General features: G+C 49.3%; 1 protein-coding gene across 9 annotated transcripts in view; it reads left to right on the forward strand.

The window, feature by feature from the left end:
* The window catches only part of LRRC2 (leucine rich repeat containing 2), a 435,439-nt gene that overhangs the window by 11,448 nt on the left and 401,077 nt on the right, over positions 1-22,914 (forward strand). For 2 of the 9 annotated variants that reach the window (XM_075599506.1, XM_075599526.1), the window contains one exon: positions 9,012-9,185. The exons of 5 other annotated variants lie outside the window; for them this stretch is intronic. The gene's annotated coding sequence lies outside the window, so the exon portion shown is untranslated. Of the gene's footprint in view, positions 1-8,400; positions 8,479-9,011; positions 9,186-22,914 lie in introns of all 9 variants that reach the window. 2 more of the 9 variants (XM_075599497.1, XM_075599544.1) reach the window with 2 other exon arrangements.

A 22,914-nucleotide genomic window follows, 5' to 3' on the forward strand; every position in this document is an offset into this window, starting at 1 on the left:
AGCCCAAGGGACAGCCCGGGGTTGGCACCCCAATGAGTCGGCTACTCTTAGTTCCGAAAAGGCGATCTGATTGTCGACTACTGTGGCTGAAGAGCATAGAGCACATATACCAGGCCCCGGAATCTCTTCCCACACCTCCTCATCCAGGACAGGTGGAAGCCCCGGTCTTCGTGACAAAGCATCGGCCCCCACGTTTGTGGGCCCTGGTTTATACTTGAGGTTGAAACGGTAGTTGGCCAGTGCCGCCAACCACCGGTGACCGTCGCATCTAGTTTGGCGGACGTATTAATGTATGTCATGGGATTATTGTCTGTCCGCACTTCAAACTGTACTCCATACAGATAATCATGTAACTTGTCCACTACTGCCCATTTGAGGGCTAGGAATTCCAGCTTGTGGACAGGGTAGTTCTGTTCGCTGGGGGTCAAGCTTCGACTCGCGTATGCCACGGGGCGGAGCCCGGTGTCGTGTTTCTGGTGCAACACTGCTCCTAGTCTGCTAAAACTGGCATCCACGTGTAGCACATACTCGCGATCAGGGTCGGCATAGGCCAGTACCGGGACCTGTGTTAGACTGGCTTTCAGTTTTAGGAACGCTTGTTCACAAGCCGGGGTCCACCTCTCTCCGAAGGGAGTTTGCTCGGTGACATTTTTCCGACCGGCATCCTCAGGATAGATCTTTAACAGGTTATTCAGGAGTTTGGCTTTTCTTGAGTAGCCCTCCACGAAACGTCGGTAATAGCCACAAAACCCCAGAAAGGATCGCAGTTCCTGGACGTTACTGGGCCGGGGCCAATTCACTACGGCCTCTATCTTCCCTGGGTCGGTGGAAATCCCTTCTACTGAGACGATGTGGCCCACGTATGTCACGGACGTGCGACAAAATTTGCATTTGTCCAGGGACTGGAAAGGGGGGGGGATCCTCCGGCGCTGTGCTTCACTCAGATTTCCAGGACATATGCAATATAAAACAGACAAAGGGACCGCAATCAGGAAGGGTTAGATCACAGTATTATGCTGGGAGTGAGATATACAACAGGCACACTTACATTAAAACACCAGATTCCCCTTATGTGCAGTGTATGCTTCTTAGTATGACCTCAGGGAAAGGGAGAAAACAGAAAGAACATAGTATAACACTGTTTATTGAACAAAATTGATTAAAAAGAGATTGCCAACTCACAAGCGACCATTAAAAAATGGCATAGAAAGGAGAAGTTTTCAGTCTCTGCCAGACTTCCTCCCAGGTGGTTAGGTGTCCGCGTGGAGTCTGTCCCAATCGATAAGATGGTAGTGCAGCAATGTGAATGAGAATCGGGTGGTTTGCCCAGACTTGTGCACAGCCTGGTCTCTCTCCCATCCGTCAGCCTCCTTGCTGTTACTTCCACCTCCCGCACATGCGCATGCGCTCCGGTGGTAGTGTTAGTCAAATTGGGATTACACTTCACACCTCTATACGGTGGCTTGCGAGGACCAAAAGACCGTCAGACGCGTTTCGCTAAAAGCTTCCTCAGTGACGTAGATACATGGGGGTCAGCAGCACTTTATATATCCTCTAGTCTTTGCATTGTCCAATCTGACACTGTTTCTTGCTCTCTCTATTTGCATATGTAATTGCACTGTTTAGATCCATCTCTTACATGAATATAATACATCTGTTATCCAGTGATATCTTTAGGTGGTACAGTTCATGCTGCCCCGTCTGTGGGTCCGTGGGTAAAAGGGAAGCAACGCCGAGCTCGAGACAATCTATCCCACGTGCTAGAGACTAATCTGCTTTGTCAGGCGACCGGAGGCATCACTTGATCCCAGCGCGTGGGATAGATTGTCTCGAGCTCGGCGTTGCTTCCCTTTTACCCACGGACCCACAGACGGGGCAGCATGAACTGTACCACCTAAAGATATCACTGGATAACAGATGTATTATATTCATGTAAGAGATGGATCTAAACAGTGCAATTACATATGCAAATAGAGAGAGCAAGAAACAGTGTCAGATTGGACAATGCAAAGACTAGAGGATATATAAAGTGCTGCTGACCCCCATGTATCTACATCACTGAGGAAGCTTTTAGCGGAACGCGTCTGACGGTCTTTTGGTCCTCGCAAGCCACCGTACAGAGGAGTGAAGTGTAATCCCAATTTGACTAACACTACCACCGGAGCGCATGCGCATGCGCGGGAGGTGGAAGTAACAGCAAGGAGGCTGACGGACGGGAGAGAGACCAGGCTGTGCACAAGTCTGGGCAAACCACCCGATTCTCATTCACATCGCTGCACTACCATCTTATCGATTGGGACAGACTCCACGTGGACACCTAACCACCTGGGAGGAAGTCTGGCAGAGACTGAAAACTTCTCCTTTCTATGCCATTTTTTAATGGTCGCTTGTGAGTTGGCAATCTCTTTTTTAATCAATTTTGTTCAATAAACAGTGTTATACTACAGTATGTTCTTTCAGTTTTCTCCCTTTCCCTGAGGTCATACTAAGAAGCATACACTGCACATAAGGGGAATCTGGTGTTTTAATGTAAGTGTGCCTGTTGTATATCTCACTCCCAGCATACTACTGTGATCTAACCCTTCCTGATTGCGGTCCCTTTGTCTGTTTTATATTGCATGTGTCCTGGAAATCTGAGTGAAGCACAGCGCCGGAGGATCCCCCCTTCCTTTCCATTCAGTGACTAATACAGAGGTTGGTGAATCACCTCTGAACGAAACTCTGGCAGCAGGACTACACTCTATGAGGGACTGAAACTTTGAACCCATTTTAACACGGTTGGCGCAGTTATTTTATTTTTCTTTGTATTTGTCCAGGGACAGCTTGAGCCCCTCCTTCTGAAGTCGATCCAATACCTTCAGCAACCGCTCCTCGTGCTCCTCCAGGGTTTTCCCGAACACTATAATGTCATCCAAGTACACTAGGCATTCTTGTGGGTTCATGTCTCCCAGGGTTTGTTCCATCAACCTCTGAAAAGTGGCAGGGGCCCCGCAGATCCCTTGTGGCATGTGCGTGAACTGGTAGAACCCTAGTGGACAGATGAAGGCCGTCTTCTCCTGGTCTTCCAGACCCATTGGTACTTGATAGTATCCTGACCGTAAGTCTAGTACACTGAACCATTTACCTCCCCGTCAAGGCGTTCAGAAGGTCCTCAATGCGCGGTAGGGTGTACTGGTCGGGTACCGTGCGGTTGTTCCATGTTCTGTAATCTACGCATAGACGCACCGCCCCATTCTTCTTACGGACCACCACGATGGGAGAAGCGTAGGGACTGTGTGATCCCTGAACAACACCAGCTTTCTCCATTTCGGCTATTAACCTCCGCACCTCTTCCACGTCTCGGGGAGTTAGACGGCGGGAGCGCTCCCAGAACGGGACAGTGTCGTTCATCCGAATGGTATGGTGGGCGCTGCGACTGCACCCCATCCATATCACTCGTGGAGAACACCCCTCGTCGTTCTCCTAGCTTGGTGTGCAGTCTCTTTCTCCAGTCTGCCGTTAGCGGCGAGTCTCCGAAGTCAAAGGCCAACAGGGGGGCCACTGCATGAGTGGTGGCCGCCGGCCGTCCTTCCAAAGCCTTCTTTTCGGGTACCACCGGGTATATTCTGCCCAGTGGCTGCCGACGATCAATACACATGGGGTACGGGGAGATATTCTGCACATACACCCAGGTTCTGTCCGGAATCTTCCCCGGCCACTCTCTTACGGAAGCTAATAGTTCATAGCCAAGCTGCTGATCATCCCGTGTCGTGCTCTCCAAGGAGAAGAGCTGATCTTCCAGACGTCTATCCGGGTAGTGGCAGGCCGCGATCATTATTCTCCCTTCCCCGGGCGGGATCTGGGTCAGTCCCACTCTTGACTGTATAGCATTCCATGCTCCTCTTCAGTCGCGATTTTACCGCAAGCCTCTTGTAGGGCCGGACACATAGCGAGGGCCAGCAGCGGGGCTTCGCCCGCTTCTTGTAGGTACATGCGGATCACTGACTGCACAATGTCGGTGTTGGTCCCCATGATTATCGGGGCACTGGGGTGGTCTTGTGGCTCGGGACACACTAAGGCTTCCACTTCCATGGGGTGGTGCTTACCGGTGTTCAGCTGGGGAATGTCCAGATGTACTTTTACCACTCCATCTATGGGATAATCTTCGTGGCTCAACCCCCTCAACCGTAAGGAGTCAGCGGATAATGCGGCAGCCTGTGTAAGTGTTGGTCATAGAAGGGCCGATACACTATGGTCACCTGGGATCCCGTATCCATCAATGCCGAAGCATAGATGCCTTCAATTACTACCCGAATGATGGCAGCGGGTCCGATCCGATTACTCGTTGAGGGCTAGGCCACAGCTCCACCGTCCTGGGGAGCGCACGGCATAGACTGAGCTGGTCGAGACGCCGTTCTCCGTTGGGAGGGGCAACGCGCCCGAAGGTGTCCCATTTTCCCTCAAGTGTAACACTGGATTTGACTGAGGTAGGTATCATTCCGGCGGGAGGTAAGTTTCGCCCCAACACCGGCCGGTGCCGGGCAGCGGTCGGCGCCTCCGAATCCTCTTTTTCTGGGCCCCCGCTCTCTGAAGCCTCGGCTTTAGCTTCTGACTTTTTGGTGTCCTTGTTTCCACCCGACGCCTTCTTCCCAGGGGTTAAGTCACGCCCCAGCAGCACAATCTCATGCGCTTGGACTCGGTCCATTAGATCATTGAATGCCAAGGCTTGTCCGGGTACTAGGCAGCCGCTGACACGTACAGACACCGGATGCAGAGGCAGGAGCCCCCTCAATAGCTGGGTAGTGCGCAATTCGTCGGCATCCACCTTCGGTACCACGCCCTTTCTCACCAGGGTCCACAGATCCAGATGCAGACGTCTAAGAAAGTCGGACACCATTTCTCCCTCTTTCTGGGCCAAAGCATGAAACTTGGCCATTAGGGCATAGACATCCACAGGGGCTCCATAGGTCTTGGTAAGGCAGTAAATGAGTCCCGCCGCGTCAGCGTCCGGGTGATCGTCCCGATAGCAGTGCACCATATGGGACGCTGGGGGTCGGAGACATTCCACGATACGCTGTCGACGGACGGCGTCAGTGCAGGACCATTCAGGCAGTACCTGTTCCGTGTGATCCAGCCACTCTTCAAATCCAACTTCTCCCTGAGGCGTGGGTTTGTCACCTGAGAACGCCTTTAACTTCCGTTATTGGTGGGCCTGTGTGGAGTGATGGATGGCCTCTGCGAGCACCGGGATAGAGGCATTATCCATTAGGCTACCCCCGGCGGGGGAGTAGGCATCTAGTCGGGGCATACTGAGTCTATTCAGGGCGGGCCTCAGGACGGACGGGGTGAATGAAGTGCCCAGGCCCATTGCAGCAGGCCACCGAGAGTGCAAACGGTTTTCAGGGGTGCGGTCGGAGCCGCTGGTGACGGCACCTAATGAGCTGGGATACCCCCTCTGGGGGGTAGAAGCGGCCAGTGGTTTGTTGGGGTCCACTTGCACTATGGGACAGCGTACGCCGGGGGCCTCAGGTAATAATAGTACCAAGGGCAGAGCTTCGGGGCATATGTCCTGTTCAGTGACATATAATATTTTGCGCCACAACTGGTCCCGATCGTAGTAGTGGTCTTGCACTCGGGCAGTGTCCATAAGCGGGAGTTTTCTGACACGGTCTGTCACAGTGCCGAGTGAGAGAACGGCGGGGACATGCCCCAGGCTAAAAACACGTGTCAGAGGAATCTCATGCCGCTGGGCCCCCTTGCGCACCTCAAGCGGCGAAGGCACAGACATGGTGGAATACTTGTTGCACAATTGAGAAAAAAAATATAGGGGCACCCCAGGCCTGAATCTCAGCAGAGCCTCCAAATGTAGCCCTTTTTCTGAACACCTTCCTAAGGGACTACTAGTGCTGTACTTAACCTGCGGCTCCAGGAGATATGAGCCTCCGCTAGCGCAGCACCTCCACTTACCCAGGATCCCCGTTACATAAGATCGCCCTGGGCTAGAAACATACCAACAATGCGTGCAACCAAGTTTACTGTGCATAAGTAACCATGTCTTACTCTCTACATAACATCACACATAACTTATACTATACGTTGGAGTCCTTGTACTACGCGGCTCAGCCGCATTCCTAGTGAAATTGTCATGTATACAGTGGCTCTGCCACGCTCTCTATAGAGTGTTGTCCTTGTAAGAGGGTAGCTAATGCCTCAGTCCGCTAGCCACTTGCTAGTGTCACTACTAGAGTTATTCCTAAGGCGGGATCAGCGCCTGATGACCGGTGTTTGTGCACTTGATTTACAATTGTACCTTCCGGTCACGGCGGTGACCGGTGCCTCTTCGCAAAGGGTCCGTTGCTTCCTCTCGGATCCTCCGGACGTCACGATGTCCAGCCGTCTGATCCCAGATGACTGTGACTGTCCACAACTCTGTGCGCTGTCCCTAACTTAAGGTGACAATTCTCTCCACTATCAGGTGTCCCTACAGTACAGCAGCCTACTGTGACTCAGGGGAAACCTCCTATGGGCCTGGGGGTAATAGTTGGCCTATGCAGGCGGGTCACGGACCCCCTGCACTCACACTACCTCCTCTCGCTCGGTCCCGAGCTCCTCTCCTCTCCTAGCGTGGTCTCTGCCCCCCCCACGCTTCCTGTTCCTGTCTCCGTAATCCCCGGCCTCTCATTGGCTCCTAGCATCAGGTGATTGTCCCAGAGCTCGCGGGAGTTGCCGTCCATTATCAGAGCCTTTTCCTTATTGGCCTGTCGTTCGCGCGCTCCCCTTACGCAGGCGCGACCTCACGACCTTGTCAGTGTCCTTTGCAATATTGCGCAACAACATGGCGGCACCCTGTATACCGGGCCGTCGCAGAACCTGCCATACACACGCACCTGGTTTTAGCACACCCTTACACAAGGTAGTCACTTAGACTATGACCCCGCCGATAACAAAAGAGTGGTTCAGCCCTAAAGATCTCTGACAGCTGGGGATTCGTAGATAAAATATCCCATGTATTATTAACAACCTTGAGTATCATAATAAATGATGATGTTGCATGCATTCTGTATTGGGAATTGCTCTTGTTTGATTGTAATGGGATTAGGTTTTAAAGATTAAGATTCAAGTCTTAATCTGGATACCCTTGCTATGGTTTTGTGTATTTCTTGTGGGTCAGTCTCTATCAAGGAAATATTCTCCCATGACGTTAAGATCAATATAAATTATGTATTATCACTTATATAGCCTGGGTCCCCTTGGTCCCTACTTTGTCCCCTTACCTTTCCATAGGTAGCGGAGGCTGGGGAGAGTGCGGGGGGGGGGGGGATGCGCAGTAGCAAGTGCAAGCAGCAGCCATTAGGAGTATAGCACAGCAGGGGAACTACAAGTTCCAGCAGCCACACGGGCTGCAGACCACATGTTGCCAGGCAGCCAATAGGGCTGAGAGATGCATGGCAGTTAGAATTATGACATTTGGGGTTGTGACATTTAGGGGGACTGACAGTTGGAGCCAAGACCGAGAAAGGGAAGGTAGGGTCTGGGTCTCAGTGACATCCAGACTAGGCCAGATTAACCCTTTATGTCCAAGATAGGCCCCTTTCACCTAATCAGATTGTGGCTGCCACAGGGAAACCCCTAGCTATGGACATTTCCCCATAGCTGTATACAGTTAGTGCATAGTGCCATTTGAAGATGCCGCACAGTGATTTGCGGACTGTGGTCTGGGGCAGGACCACAATGCACTATCATAGACTAACAAAGGTGAGACCCTCCTACCATCGTTCACCCCACGCAGAGGCGGAGGCTTTGCTGACATCGACGTCGTTGGATCAGTGGATCCCTTTTGCTTTTTGGCCATACCCAGGTGCTGGAGCACCTGGGCAGGCACCTCACAACGTGCACCAACTGTAACACTTTCAGTTACGGTGGGCAGCGCTGTCTCACACATTGGGTGGGTTAGCTCTTGTGGACACCAGGGAGGTTGGATACCCAGGAGCCCCCCCTCAATACTTTGGGGAAATCACATCCGGGGTGGACACTATGGTTGGAGGACTACAGCCATGTGAAGCCTATATTGTATGTGGGTTAATGGTGTATCTATTTGTACCTTTGTTCAGTAAACTGTTATTAAATACACGTGTGTGATCTTATTGCATTGATCCTGTGAAGGGATTATCCGGCGCTGTCAGGATCCCTCACAGGGGGAGGCGCTGTCACCAGACGGATCAGGTACACCCCGGGCTCCCAGCAGCAGAGGTTCAGGCCTCCTGTGAGCCATAGATAAAGCACCCCACAGGGTGGAGGAAACAGCGCTACACTTACAATACGTCTAATTCCAAGTATTTGGGCATAAGGGAGGCCTTTTTTAAGAGACGGGGCGTGAAAACTAAATTCATTCAGTATTGTGTTTCTGTCGGTTTCCTGCAGCAATAGGTACCTATCTTGTCATCAGTTATGTATACTGTCACGTCTAAAACAAATTATGCTGCTATATGTGGATCACAGGTAAGTATCAATTTGATAGTAAAGGTAAGGCACTAATATGGTTAATGTATTTAGTAATGGTATCACTGTCACCATGACAAATCCTAAATAATTAAGTTACTTACAACTGCGTCTTTCAAAACTAAATGTTCTGAAAAATGCATGTAGCTATTGGCTTATGCAATTGCTAGATCCTTTAACAGCAATAGTACACAGAAGAAAAAACTGAGTTTGAAATTGAAAGTAATTATGGTTTAGTTTACACTCAACAAGAAACACGAAAAAAATCAGTAGGTGGATTATCATGGATTAATCACTTAAATATGCAGACAAAGCAATATCCTACGTGTGTTTTTTTATTTAAATTAATCAGTTCTGCACTATGAGAAAATACTTGCAGCATTTTTTTAAACGCTCCGAATAACATTTTTAATGTATTATCATATAACAAGGGTTTTTTGTGTTTCTATAGCAACCATTTACAAAGTCACATCCCCTTACTCTTCTGAAACATGCTCTTGCATACCCATTTTTGAGTCCTGCCCTCTCTTTAGCAGTGCCCAATTGTGAAGCAAGTAAGAAAGTGTGCCTCCAAATGAATCTCAGCAACACCACAGTGATGTTCAACAAATGTGTAAACACTTCATAGATTGAAATACATGGAATAGAACTAGAAGAAGTTGAAGACTATGTCTACCTTGGCTGTCAAGTAACAATGGAAGGGTCAGGTAATCTTTTGAATTAAATCAAAAGTAGAATGAATATGGAATAGAGCACATTTGTATGAAACAAGACATCATTCAAGGGAACCTTCCACTCCACCGGAACAGGAAAGTTTTGGACCAGTGTATTTTGCCCTTGATCACATGAAGATATATAGATGTGAAACATGTGAAGCTTCAGACAACTCAAAGATGTATGGAGATATGTATGTTCGATATAAGCCGTAGAGACAGGAAAAATAACAAATAGGTTCAAAATCAAAAAAAGACAACCGCACAGGGGTGAAGAAGTTAAAATAGCAGTGGGACGGGAATACCACAAGAAGATATGACTATCGTTGGACAAAAATGAAACTTGACTGGAGAAACCTTAATGGGTATCATCAGTGTGAAGTTGGTTGTACTGCTGGCTTTGCATTTTCAAGACTGTAGGGTTTACCATCACATTTTAAGTTATGGTGGGTGAAAAAGGCAACAAGAAACCTCCACTGTATTGCATATACTGTAGCAAATAAAAAGATCACTTGTGAGCACATTCACTTGTGAGCCAGTTAAGGTTGAAACAAGTCTGTGAATGGTTTCTCTGTGTAAGGGATCGGGGGACATGCGCCTTAAAGCGGGTCCCCGTCACCCCGGCTCCCAGTACTGCCGCTTGTCCCAGGCCCCCTCCCTGTCAGCTCCTTACCCGCTCCGGTCGGACGCCACGCCGCTCCTCCGTGGCGCACGCTGCCTCTGCCCACACGCTGCAGGGGCGCGCGTGGGAGTGTTACAGGCCGCGCGCGCACCCGTCCTCTTCTACACTCCTCCTACAGCCTTGGCTCCACATCCCAGCAGCTGGAGGCTATTCCCACTAGAGAACACCACACCAGGCATCTTAACCTATCCTTGGGACCGCTCAGTCTAGCCCCCACTCCGCATCTTGCTTCCATTGGTTCGCCGGCATTTATAGTTCCTGTCTGCCCTCTACTTCCTCACTCTGCATAGTTTTCCTGTGGCTCTTGTTGTACGGAGGTCTGTGCTCTCTTTTGTGTTACAGCTCTCGCTCCAGTACCTGCCCTCATTTGATACCCTTGGATTTGATCTCGGCTCTCGTTAGACTTCGTGTACCTCGCTACTCCCTGGACTCGGCTTTGGACCTCACTACGCTACTCTCTCCTACCCCTGACCTACGGCTTTCAGATCTTTACCCTCGGACCTCTGGCACCCCGGACGCGGCAAGTATCAGGCTAACCCTTTCTCACAGGTCCGGCAACTCATCATACAACACTCCGGGCACGCCCTCACTGCTGTGGGTGCGTGTTATACCCTTACCCACTTCAGTATTGGGGACTGGCCAGGTCTGCGGGCAGTCAAGCATTACACTCTGACTTTGCATCTGATTTCCATGCTGTGCTTTAAAGCTGTGTTAACAGCGAGCATTAGCTTATATGGGCTCCATGTAACAATGGTTTTTCAGACAAAAGGTGACACATTGTGTACTCATTTGCATGTAATTTCCCAGAATCCCTTGCTGCAATGGAAGCACTGTATGCTAGGGATAATGGTGAAATGCAGGGTTGCAGACCTGCCTAAGACATGTGAATGTGCTAAAGAGGAGTGATCTTTTTATTTGCTATATGCGTTGGAGGTTTCTTGTTGCCTTTTTCACCCACCATAACTTAAAACGTGATGGTAAACCCTACAGTCTTGAAAATGCAAAGCCAGCAGTACAACCAACTTCACACTGATGGTACCCATTAAGGTTACAACATGTCTGTGAATGGTTTCTCTGGCTTTGCATCTGATTCACATGCTGTGCTTTAAAGCTGTGTTAACAGTGAGCATTAGCCTATATGGGCTCTTTGTAACAATGATTTTACAGACAAAAGGTGACACGTGTGCTCATTTGCATGTCATTTTCCAGAATCCCTTGCTGCAGTAGAAGTACTGTATGCTGGGGATAATGGTGAAAGGCAGGGTTGCAGACCTGCCTAAGACATGTGAATGTGCTTACAAGTGATATATATATATATATATATATATATATATATATATATATATATATATATACACACACACACACACACACACACGTGTGAAAAAGGAAGTACACCCTCTTTGAATTCTATGGTTTTACATATCAGGTCATAATAACAATCATTTGTTCCTTAGCAGGTCTTAAAATTAGGTAAATACAACCTCAGATGAACAACAACACATGACATATTACCCTGTGTCATGATTTATTTAACAAACATAAAGCCAAAATGGAGTAGCCATGTGTGAAAAACTAAGTATACAGTACCTTATGATTCAATAGCTTGTAGAACCACCTTTAGCAGCAATAACTTGAAGTAATGGTTTCTGTATGACTTCAATCTCTCACATCGTTGTTGAGGAATTTTGGCCCACTCTTCTTTACAACGTTGCTTCAGTTCAATGAGCTTTGTGGGCATTTGTTTATGCACAGCTCTCTTAAGTTCCTGCCAAAATTAGGTAAATACAATCTCAGATGAACAACAACACATGACATATTACACTGTGTCATGATTTATTTAACAAACATAAAGCCAAAATGGAGACGCTATGTGTAAAAAACTAAGTACACCCTTACTGCTTCCATAGGAATTAAGATGCTAAGTAGCAGACAGGTGCTGCTAATGAAATGCCCTTAATGAATTGATCATCAGCAAAAGTGACCACCTCTATAAAGCCGAAGTTTTAGCAGTTTGCTGGTCTGGAGCATTCAGGTGTGTGTTAACACAATGCCAAGGAGGAAATACATCAGCAATGATCTTAGAGAAGCAATTGTTGCTGCCCATCAATCTGGAAAGGGTTATAAGGCCATTTCCAAACAATTTAAAGTCCATCATTCTACAGTGAGAAAGATTATTCAAAAGTGGAAAACATTCAAGACAGTTGCCAATCTTCCTAGGAGTGGACGTCCCAGCAAATTCACCCCAAGGTCAGACCATGCAATGCTCAGAGAAATTGCAAAAAAAACAAGAGTTACATCTCAGACTCTATAGGCCTCAGTTAGCATGTTCAATGTTAAAGTTCATGACAGTACAATTAGAAAAAGACTGAACAAGTATGGTTTGTTTGGAATGGTTGCCAGGAGAAAGCCTCTTCTCTCTAAAAAGAACATGGCAGCACGGCTTAGGTTTGCAAAGTTGCATCTTAACAAACCAAAAGACTTTTGGAACAATGTCTTTTTGACAGACGAGACCAAAGTGGAGATGTTTTGCCATAATGCACAGCGTCACGTTTGACGAAAATCAAACACAGCATATCAGCACAAACACTTCATACCAACTGTCAAGCACGGTGGTGGAGGGGTGATGATTTGGGCTTGTTTTGCAGCCACCGGACCTGGGAACCTTGCAGTTATTGAGTCGACCATGAACTCCTCTGAATACCAAAGTATTCTAGAGTCAAATGTGAGGCTATCTGTCCGACAGCTAAAGCTTGGCCGAAATTGGGTCATGCAACAGGACAATGATCCCAAGCACACCAGCAAATCTACAACAGAATGGCTGAAAAAGAAAAGAATGTGTTGCAATGGCCCGGTCAAAGTTCAGACCTCAACCCGATTGAAATGCTTTGGCAGGACCTTAAGAGAGCTGTGCATAAACAAATGCCCACAAAGCTCATTGAACTGAAGCAACGTTGTAAAGAAGAGTGGGCCAAAATTCCTCAACAACGATGTGAGAGATTGAAGTCATACAGAAACCATTACTTCAAGTTATTGCTGCTAAAGGTGGTTCTACAAGCTATTGAATCATAAGGTACTGTATACTTAGTTTTTCACACATGGCTACTCCATTTTGGCTTTATGTTTGTTAAATAAATCATGACACAGGGTAATATGTCATGTGTTGTTGTTCATCTGAGGTTGTATTTACCTAATTTTAAGACCTGCTAAGGAACAGATGATTGTTATTATGACCTGATATGTAAAACCATAGAATTCAAAGAGGGTGTACTTTCTTTTTCACACCACTGTGTGTATGTATATGTATATGTATATATATATATATATATATATATATATATATATATATATATACAGTGTTTGACAAATAACCCAAAAATCTACTCGCCCAACCAAAAAATATGCTCGCCACCTAGCCCCGCCCCCAGCCTGCCATTAGTCCCGACCCTAGCCCCACCCCCACTTTTAAAAAAAGGCGTAAATTGCTACTAAGAAGAGAGTGTGTGACTAGTCGGTGGGTGAGTGTGTGAGTAGGGTGGGTGAGTGTGTGAGTAGGGGATGGGAGGGTGACTAGAGGGGAGGGTGACTATGTGGGAGGGTGACAAGGTGGGGGGTGACTAGGTGAGAGGTTGAGAGGGTGACTGGGTGAGAGGGTGACTGGGTTGGAGGGTGAGAGGGTGGGAGGGTGAGAGGGTGACTGGGTGGGAGGGTGACTGGGTGGGAGGGTGAGAGGGTGACTGGGTGGGAGGGTGAGAGGGTAACTGGGTGGGAGAGTGAGAGGGTGACTGGGTGGGAGGGTGACTGAGTGAGAGGGTGGGAGGGTGATTGGGTGAGAGGGTGACTGGGTGAGAGGGTGGGGGGTTTACTGGGTGAGTAGGTGGGAGGGTGAGTAGGTGGGAAGGTGAGTAGGTGGAAGGGTGAGTAGGTGGGAGGGTGAGTAGGTGAGTAGGTGGGGGGTGAGGGGGTGAGTAGGTGGGGGGGGGTGAGTAGGTGGCAGGGAGTGGGGAGGGTGAGTGAGTGGGAGGCTGGGGTGAGTGAGTGGGAGGGTGGGGGGTGGGTGGTTGAGTTGTGGGTGATTGGGTAACTGCAGAGTTACATCAGCGCAGCCCCCCGGAACCCCCAAGCGAGGCCTCCCAACCCCCACACAGAGACAAGGCTGCGGCCGCCCCAGGACATCATGAGGCCTCCCAGCCCCCACACATGAGACAGAGCTACCCTGAGCCTCACTGCACCTGGAAAGAGCACGAGCTGCGGCGATGTCCCGCCTCCCGCCCAGGGCACACCCGTTACCTTGCCTGGGCCCTCCCCGTAGTGGGACCTGCGAACGCTCTGACCCAACATGATGGGCCCGGCGGCGGATGGCCCGCTTGAGGTGGTGGGCAGATGGCCCGATGGGAGGGGGGGGGCGGATGGTCCGATGGGAAAGGGGGCGCGGATGGCCCGATGGGAGGGGGAGCGCGGATGGCCCGATGGGAGGGGTGGGGGCAGATGGCCTGATTGGAGGGGGCAGATGGCCCGATGGGAGGGGGAGCAGATGACCCGATGGGAGGAGGGGGGCGGATGGCCCGATGGGAGGGGAGGGCGGATGGCCCGATGGTGGCGGGGGGGGGCGACAGATGGCCCTGCAGGGGCCAGTGGCAATCAGAGGCACGGAAGGGGCTGGCTACTGGAAGGGGGAGGATTGAAAGCGCCGATGAGAGGAGGGAAAGTATTGCTGGGAGGAGGGAGAAGGGAGGGCACTGCTCAGAGAGCCAGAAGCGGGGTAATCTCTCCCAACAATATGAACCCGCCTCCGGCTTTTTTTTTTTTTCCAGTGCGAGCGGGGGACAAACAGCAGCGCGAGAAGGGGAAATTTCAGAGCGAGCAGGGAAAATTAAAAAAAACAAACACGTGTGCTGCTTGGGCCAATATTTACTCGCCCAGAGGTTAAATCCACTCGCCCCGGGCGTGTAAATGTATAGCATTGTCGAACACTGTATATATATATATATATATATATATATATATATATATATATACGCACACACAAAAAGAACCAGTGCACAGGATACACAATAAAATAAGTAAAGTGCATGCAACCAATGAGCACGTATAACTAGAATTCAATGCAATAGTGAGCAGATGTGACCTAATTAGAATATAAGTGAAATGATAACAAGCAGGGGAGATAGGCAGCTCTTTAAGGGATACCAAATCCCAACAAACATTTATAAAGCAAGAATAGAAGAGCACACATTCCTAATGCATAATATAACAATATAAACAATTTATTAAAATATGGATTATCTATGTCCGCTGCAATATGGGTAAAAAAACAGATAAAGGTTGATGTCAGTGATGGCTGTATTCTCTATTAGACAGGTAAACTGTAACCTTGAGGGTTAACAAAGGTCTCTGAAGTGAATGTTCTGATTAAGAGATTGTAAGAGATAAGTAAGAGATTGCTGTCGACTATCATATGCAAATTGATCCAAACGAGTCCTGTAAAATCCTCGTGGGGTGTGTGGGTGTATAAGGAATGATGAACGCTCTGGCGATAAGGGGGAAATTCCAAACGGGGCTAACCCAATGATGCTGATCTGGGAGTCAGCTGGGAACCCTACTTGCAGAAGCCGGTCTGAACAGACCCAATGTGTAGATAATCGTCTGCTTCCCCAAGTAAAAGTCCCTGGAGAACCTTATCAGCCGGTCGGCAACGTCCAGTGATAACCGGCAAGGTAAATTAATTCCGGGTATCTCCGCAGCTCGGGTAGCTGAACAACTTGGCTGCGGCAGATGTCAGTCCCACATCTCCTCAAAGAAAAGACTCCAGAATGGAAACCCCGCAAGCTGCTCAGTCACACACCATCAGAGGAATCCTCTAAAGCTGATCCACTGACGCCAGATGTGATGACGTAAACCTACGCGTTTCATCTACTAAGACGCCAACTTCATCAAGGGCAGGTCCCAGGTGTGGGCTAAGAGTATATTTATAGCCAGTCAAATGAAATCCAATTTGTTGGTAATATAATGGCAATCAATTAGTGGCAAATCAGAAAAATGTAGTGCACAAATTAATACATAAGAAATATGTACAGCATAAACAATAAATTAGAATATAAATAGACATAATAAAATTATACCAATATATAATGAATTGTGACACAATTATCAACCACTGTGATAACGTGAATGTACCGCAGAGACTGTGACTATTCTAACACAAACCAGTGGCAATCGCCAAAAAGACCCAAGTACACCCAGGTACATGCTGACACATGCCTTAAACTTGCCTTAAACTAGACCCAGCATTTCTGCATTGATTAATGGCCCATCAGATTAACAGCGGGGCTCCCTGGCAGTCCCATTCAAACTGAATGGGACTGCCAGGGACCCCTGCTGTGTTAATCCTATGTGTCATTAGTCAATGCAGAAATGCCTTAAACATGCCTTAAACTAGCCCAGAACATACCCAGCACATACCCAGAATATAACCCGGCTAGTTTAAGGCAAGCATTAGAATAGTCGTGGTCTCGTCTGTATATGTAATAACGTGATAACAGTGCATGATTAATAATAATAATCCTTGTACACCAACTTCTAATGAATTTATAAAATAACTGTGTCCAATGTATCTAAATACTATAAACCTGCCAGTAAAGATATTAAATGGAGGAATTTATAAAAAAAAAAAAAAATTATATTATTATTTTAAGAATATTTAATCAACACACATCTATACATCTAGATGTATTCAATGTTTTTTTTACAAACTTGTCTACATCAATATTTAAATCGAGATTTCATCATTCTCACATATGGCATCTGCAATTTTCCCCTAACCGCCAGAGCGTTCATCATTCCTGCTGTAGCCCGGTCCTCTCTTTACCTCTCCTTACCTCCGCTACAAGCGGGGAACTTGCCGGGCAGTCAGGGAGGTTATAGGTGCGACCCGGTCGCCAGAGCACCTCGGCAGGACGCCAGGAAAGGGTCATGCCATTTTGGAAATAGCCACGCATGCGCAGAAACACTTGTGCATGCGCAGTGAGCTTCCAAGTTGCCGCAGCCATCTTTCTACACCTGCGCATCCGCAGGACATATAGAGAGACGGCCATTACTCTCAAACGGCTCCGCAAGGGACTACAAGTCCCATGAGCCTTAGGGACAGAAGCAGGGCGCCGGAGTGGATACATTTGGCTCGCTCTGCGGGACCACGCCAATCGGAATAGGGAGCTGGATCAAGCAGGTAGTGTCTCAGAGCCAGTGGCTCTGAGACTAGACCTAGTATATACCCCCTTAGGCCACAGCTAGCTCTCGACTCACAGTAGCTTGTAGTTGCTGCATGGAAAGCCCCTTAGATAGGGATGCTTCCCCATTGTACTGTCTAGTGTCAGGGACAAAGTGAGGATGCTGCACGGTGATTGTGGCCTGTGATATGAGACCAGACCATCTCTGTTGTAAGAGACTCTGTATGGTGATATTATCCATGCCGGAATTCACCACAGGTGGAGGCGGACAACGTTGCTGGATCGGTGGATCCCTGTTGCTAAGTCAGCCACACCGAGTACAGGAGTTCTCGGCAGGTTCCTCAACTAAGTGCACAAACCCTCCACGGGATAGCACTACCGCCTACACTTTTGGGTAGGCCCTGACATTGGGGGAAAAGGACATCAGGGTTTTGGCGCCAAGCACCCTATGTACTTTGGGGACACTCACTGGTGGTATCAGGTTGGGGCATTGTTATACTGTGTGGTACAGGGTACTGTGGTCTGTGTTCAGTAAAGTTTGTTCTTATATACCTGACTGTGTATTATTTTTATTGTATCCGTAAGGGGCTTATCCCACCACATTGGGATCCCTTGCAGGTGGAGGCGCTGCACCGAGATGAACCAAAATCACCCCAGGCTCCCAGTGGCAGAGGCTCAGGCCTCCTTGTTTCCAACAGGTAATAGCAGCATTGGTAGTTCCTTCCCTGGAACAGGGGAACAAGGAGGCGCTGTTGAGATTTCAGACCTGGGGTGCCCCATTTAAGTTTAAGATAATCCTATCCAAAAGGGGAAAATGTCCTTGCCATCAAGCCACGTATTCACAAGTGGGCCCTATGGCACCAAGCGTTGCCCAGCCCCGTGGTAGCCATCCGTCAGGTTCTGATATCCTTACCCTTTCCCGACCAGTGCGCAACCCAGAGACAGAAACCAGGTCTCACTAAAGCCAACATCCTAGACATTAAATGGGATGCCTCCAATCAGTGGAGTACAGTGTTAGTTGACTGCCAAGAGGAGGTCCCAACGGACAATGCGCCCCAATTCCTACTGCTTCCCGAAGCACCACCATGGGGAAGCTCACTTATATATCCTAAATGCCGCTTACAAACCGAGACCCTTAGAGCCCCCCCCAGCATGGCCAAGTGTTGGGCATTCTACCTGCTTCTTGCCCAGAGAGCTCTAGCCGAAGCCAAGCTAGCAGTCAGGTCTAAAGTAAGTCACCACAGCACCCAAAGTGCAGATGGGCCCCAAATATTCGTGAAAGCTCTACAACAACTAACAGAGAAAATAGGTCAGTTGGCTCCACCGCAACTCTACCGCAAGTTGAAAATCTTTTACGGGATATCACCCATCCCCTCTTTCGGGAATGGAAGGCACATACTCTCAAGAAAACAAAAAAACAGAAAACACAGCGCACAACGCTCATAGTGCATTAAATGATATCTTTAGTAACCAAAGTATAAGGTAAGTATTGTGCGTACATAAAGGTTAAATTAAACAAGCATTTCTGGGTTATATGTTACCCAACACCAACGGACGCCTGTGATGGTCTCGTGGCTCTCTCCTTCTCACTCCAACAACCTCGGTGTAGGGCCTGGAAAATCTCCACTCCAATCGCTGGTATTTTGCCTCTCGCCTTAGGGTGAGGCTAGTGCAGTCTCAGCAGTCCAGAAAACGACCTCCGCTTGTCTGTGTAATGCCCGTCACTGCATCAATCTCCTTTGCAACGGGGCAGCGGAGCGCACGCTGTTTCGGCGTCTTGGTTGAACACTTCCGGGTCTGTGACGTCACAAATGTCGCGAGACTTCGTCGCAAGTCTTACAAGACACCGGATCAGTTCTCTGGGAGTGCTGGGATACAGAGGGTTCGCAATGTTCTTAGTCCAACGCGTTTCGAAACCGCATGGGTCTCTTCATCAGGGAACGGTTTCGAAACGCGTTGGACTAAGAACATTGCGAACCCTCTGTATCCCAGCACTCCCAGAGAACTGATCCGGTGTCTTGTAAGACTTGCGACGAAGTCTCGCGACATTTGTGACGTCACAGACCCGGAAGTGTTCAACCAAGACGCCGAAACAGCGTGCGCTCCGCTGCCCCGTTGCAAAGGAGATTGATGCAGTGACGGGCATTACACAGACAAGCGGAGGTCGTTTTCTGGACTGCTGAGACTGCACTAGCCTCACCCTAAGGCGAGAGGCAAAATACCAGCGATTGGAGTGGAGATTTTCAAGGCCCTACACCGAGGTTGTTGGAGTGAGAAGGAGAGAGCCACGAGACCATCACAGGCGTCCGTTGGTGTTGGGTAACAATAACCCTGAAATGCTTGTTTAATTTTACCCTTATGTACGCACAATACTTACCTTATACTTTGGTTACTAAAGATATCATTTAATGCACTATGAGCGTTGTGCGCTGTGTTTTCTGTTTTTTTGTGTGCTTATAGGGGGGACTAGAGCCATCCCTGGTGTCACAGCTGCAGACGCTCCATCTATTTTCAATTTACACACAAGGTCACCCATTTTATTGTATCACATTCATCACGTCACTTATTTATTGTTGTTGCGCACCTTTTCTTTGTCACCTCTGTCACATACTCTCAAGGTAGTGGAGGAATGACATGCACCAAAGCAGTGAAGAGACAGTGGGTCATGGAATGCCTGGGACCCCCAGCCTCTAAGATGGTGAGCATGCATAGGGAGCAGAATGGGGATGAAATGGCCAGGGAGCTAGTGGAGTTCATAACAGAGACCTACGGTCTTGAGGACGATGAAAGTGAGGTCTGGGCCAAGTTCTATGCCCTCCACCAGAACAAAGGTGAGGAGCTGTCTGCATTCCTCAACCGCCTGCAATTGGTGTTGTGGCCCCTACTCACCCGCAACCTTATACCCGCCTCCAGTGTGTATGAATTCCGCTGTAAGCAGTTTCTGAGGGGGTCAAGCCCAAACCACCCTATAGCCAACATGTTTCAGTGTGGCCTCATGTAATTGAGTCAACCTACCTTCACAGGACTTTTGAAACAAGTGAAGGTACACGAGGTACACGTCCAACTGCATGCTCCTAAGAAGTCCAAAGACCCCTGCAGGGAAGAGACCAAATGGGCATTGGCTCAGAAAGCTCCAGGAGAACAGTTCAGTACCAAGGAGAAGTCTGATGCGGGCTACTCGCCAGGAGCCATACCGACAGTCTGCCCCTCCACCCAGGAGATTAGCTCTTGCCTACAGTGCTGGGGAAGACCGCACTGATAAATGCTTCAACTGTGGTCAAATCGGGCACTACACCAAATAATCTCCAAATCCCAAGGTACCCAACCATAGGGTCATGACCCTTACCGTAAACCAAAAAGTAATGTTGTACCGGGAAGTAATTTTTAAAAAAAACGGGTAACAGGTACCCGGGCCAAAATCAATGGTTCTACCCAGCCAGGTACCCGGCTACCCGGTATGACACTTACCTGCAGGGTTGTGGAAACATCTAGGACAAGCAGCAGCGGTCCTCTGGCAGCATCAGAGGTGCCTTCAGCGGCCACCTCCGCTCCTGCCCGCCCCACCTCCGCAACTCTGCTCCTCTTCCGTCTGACCTCTGCTCCTCTTCTGCTCGCACCCACCCGACCTCTGCTCCCGCCCGACCTCCGCTCCCCCCACCTCCGCTCCTCCTCCACTCCACCGATCTCTGCTCCTCTTCTGCTGCCGCCCGTCCCACCTCTGCTCCTACCCCCCCCAACTCCGCAACCACTGGACCTCCGCTGCCGCCCGACATATGCTCCTATTCCGCACCCCCCACCTCCTCTGCACCGCTCCCCCTCCACCGACCTCTGCTCCTCTTCCGTTCCCCCCACCTCCGCTCCTTCTCCACTCCCCCCACCTCCACTCCTCCTCCACTCCTCCCACCACCGCTCCTCCTCCACTCCTCCTCCACTCCACCAACCTCTGCTCCTCTTCTGCGGCCGCCCGCCCCAACTCCGCACCCACCTAACCTCCATTCCTGCCCGACCTCCGCTCCTCTTCCACTCGCCCCACCTCCGCTCCTCCTCCACTGCACCTCTTCCACTCCCCCCAATTCTGCTCCACCTCTGTTCCCGCTCGCTCATCCTCCCCTCCTCCTCCGCTCCTCCTCCGCTATAGAATCCTACTGTCCCACGCCGGCTGAAAGGTAAGTAAAAAGATTTTCAGCTACCCTGACATTGCCCGACGCCGGGTATTACTCAGCGCCGAGCCCACTTCTCAGTTGCCAGATCCGGGTAATGTCCGGGTAGCTGGAAATGTGCCGGGTAACGCCGGGTACTGGGTAAATCCTACACCCCTACCAAAAAGTACTCGTGGCGCAAAGTGACAAAAAGTGTACAGTTAAATGTGCTAGTGATAAACCCAGTGCCCAGTTAATATAGTGTATTAACATTTACTCATGAAGACAAACAACACAGAGGGGAATGGTAACAAACTCACACTCTCCCTGCTGGTATATGAGCAAGAAGTGACTTTGGGCGCACTTCAACCCTCCTCCCGAGATGACAGCTCCCGAATCAGCTGCTCAGCATGCAAAAGCAGGAACAGACAGTAGTCTCCATCGTTGGTGTCTCCCGATCAGGATTCCTTAGAGGGTTGATACGGTGGCCCCTCTGTGTTGTTTGTCTTCATGAGTAAATGTTAATACACTATACCCTCTGCATTTGTGTTCTTGTCTTCATATGAGGTTAACAAGGAGTCCGCAGACCTGAGGATTTCACTATATGGAGCAACAGTATTTTGTGTATTTCAGTCACTATTTATCACTGGGTTTATTTGCACATTTAACTGTACACTTTTTGTCACTTTGCGCCACGAGCACTTTTTGGGTTAGGTTGTTAAACTGTGGTTTGGGGAAACTGCTGGTGTTCAGGCAACAGCTTGACTTTATCACTATATTTGTTGCGCTTTAAGTTTTTGTTTCAATGACCCTCACCGTGCCACCGGCTAAGGCTGCAAACCCGCTGCGGCCGGCGGGGCGCACGGCCGCGTGGCCGCGGACCACCAGACCCTTGCCCGAATGGTCCCTGCCCCCGCTGCCTCCTTCCGGCAGGGCTGACTATGTACTGTGACGCGTCAGGCGGCCGATGCTGCAAGATCCTAGTGATTTTCGGCGCTGATGCGTCACGTGGTACGCGTGTCAGCCAATGGGGAGGAGGGGAGGGAAGGAGCTAGATGGGAGGCGCCTTGGGCGGGGAGCAGGGAAGGAGCTGCGGGTTAAAGTGTGTGAGTGTGTATGTATGTGTGTATGTGTGTATGTATGTATGTGTGTATGTATGTGTGTGTGTATGTGTATGTGTGTGTGTGTGTGTATGTGTGTGGGGGGGTGGACGGCACCACACTCAAATCCCGCCCCCTCCCTTTCACTCCCGCCCCCCTCCCTCCCACTCCCGCCCCCCTCCCGCTCCCGCCCCCCTCCCGCTCCGGCTCCCTACAGAACGCATATCGCGGTCTGTGTCTGTCAGTGCCCCGCCTGTCTGCAGTGCAGGCGCACTAACTGAGGGAGCGGGGCCTTAGCCTAACGCTCCACTGCTCCTATCGGAGGAAAGTGACTGACCCAGTGCCGAGCCCTGACAAAACCTCCCAACAAGACGCCTACGGCCGAGTGGAGCCAGCACCCTAACACAATTAATGATTATTCTACCTCTTCTAACAACATTTGTATCCTGTCTCTAAATGTTACTTATGCTGATAATCATATCTCTGACTGTCCCTTAAATATCTGTAAACTGAATGTATATTACCTTTGTTCATTTAATGCAACCATTTATTATTATAACTCTGGCTTTTCCTCTC

The sequence above is a fragment of the Ascaphus truei genome, chromosome 1 (genome assembly GCF_040206685.1).
Source record: "Ascaphus truei isolate aAscTru1 chromosome 1, aAscTru1.hap1, whole genome shotgun sequence".
NCBI classification, from domain to species: domain Eukaryota; kingdom Metazoa; phylum Chordata; class Amphibia; order Anura; family Ascaphidae; genus Ascaphus; species Ascaphus truei.